Source organism: Octopus bimaculoides, chromosome 8 (assembly GCF_001194135.2).
Source record: "Octopus bimaculoides isolate UCB-OBI-ISO-001 chromosome 8, ASM119413v2, whole genome shotgun sequence".
Taxonomy (NCBI): Eukaryota; Metazoa; Mollusca; class Cephalopoda; order Octopoda; family Octopodidae; genus Octopus; species Octopus bimaculoides.
This window is the reverse complement of record NC_068988.1, coordinates 39,328,902-39,330,539: the sequence shown is the minus strand read 5'-3', so window position 1 is coordinate 39,330,539 and position 1,638 is coordinate 39,328,902.

Below are 1,638 nucleotides of genomic sequence, written 5' to 3'. Positions count from 1 at the left end.
AAGTAGTGATTTTCTGATTGCAGCCCACCCATGAAATCTGGCTTTGTACAGCTCCCGGTGAACTGTCTTTGTGGAAACTAGATTCTCGAGGTGGTCATTAAGTTCTGCAGTAATTTTGGGAGCTGTACTTTTTTAATCCTTTCTAATAATTCGCGTAAGATCCGACCGTCCCTATCTGAAAGTTTTCGTTTTCTTCCGGAGTTTTGTTTCAATGAGGAGGTTTTTCCCACTTTCTCAAAGGTGGTCATTACCTTCGAAACAGTACTTCTTGATACACTAAAGATTTCGGTTGTTTTCGTTACGCTAGCATTTGCCATACGAGCACCAACAATATGAGCTCTTTGAAAGTCCGATAGATCTGTCATTTTAATGAATTTTAATTACCTTTTCCTGATGATATCTGAAAAGAAAGAGCAATTTTAGTAAAACATATTAAGCAACACTAATAATAAATAAATAAAAAACATAAAAATAAACAAGCTTTGACGATTTTATGGATATTTCAAAATTATGATGCTATGATGCTAGGTGTTTCCATTATTTTGTCCAACCCTTGTGTGTGTATATATATATATATATATATATATATATATATATATATACACACACACACGACGGGCTTCTTTCGCTTTTTGTCGACCAAATCCACTTGCAAGGCTTTGGTAGCCCGAGGTTCAACCGGAATCATGTGATTGAAAAGCAAGGTTCTTACCACACAGTCAAGTTTATGCATGCATAGATAGATAGATAGATACATACATACATACATACATACATACATACATAAATACATACATACATAAATACATACATACATAGGTACATACATACATATATATATGAGTACATACATTCGTACATCCATATACATACATAAACATGCATACAGGCATACGTATACATACGCACATATATACATACATGCATGCATACATGCATACATACATACATACATACATACATACATACATACATACGTATAAGCAATATGTTGTATTACAGCCCAGCCGAGAAGACAAATAGTGAACGTCACTGCCGTCACCCTCAGACTCGTTATCAACATCGTCGTCGTAGTCATCATCATCATCATCTGCCGCAGTAGTCGAGTAAACTTAGTGGATGAGGTATGCTGGATGGGGTATGATGGGTGTAGGGCTTGCTTTGGGTTCGATTCTGTTGAGATGGTGGTACACTGGTACTAACGCTCAGCAGCCGAATAGTTTGGGTACGTGTGCGAATTAGCATAGAAAACGTGCGTACGAGCGACAGAGAGGAGAAGAGATTGTGTGTGTGTGTGTGTGTGTGTGTGTGTGTGTGTGTGTGTGTGTGTGTGTGTTTAGAAGCCACCCTGACTCGCCTTCTTCTCTAAACTCACATATACACACGCACTCACTCATCTCGCACGCACTTACCTCGCACGCACGCACGCACACAGGTAGATATATATATAAATATATTCGTTCAGCAGGACCTCCTAGCCTTTGGCTGAAACCAGTAAAAAACAGACAGACAGACAAACAGACAGACAGACAGATAGATAGATAGATAGATAGATAGATACATTTCTTTTATTAGCCACACAGGGCTCAACGAAGATGGGACAAATACAATGTAGAGCTTTTCTTTTTGGGAGGGGGA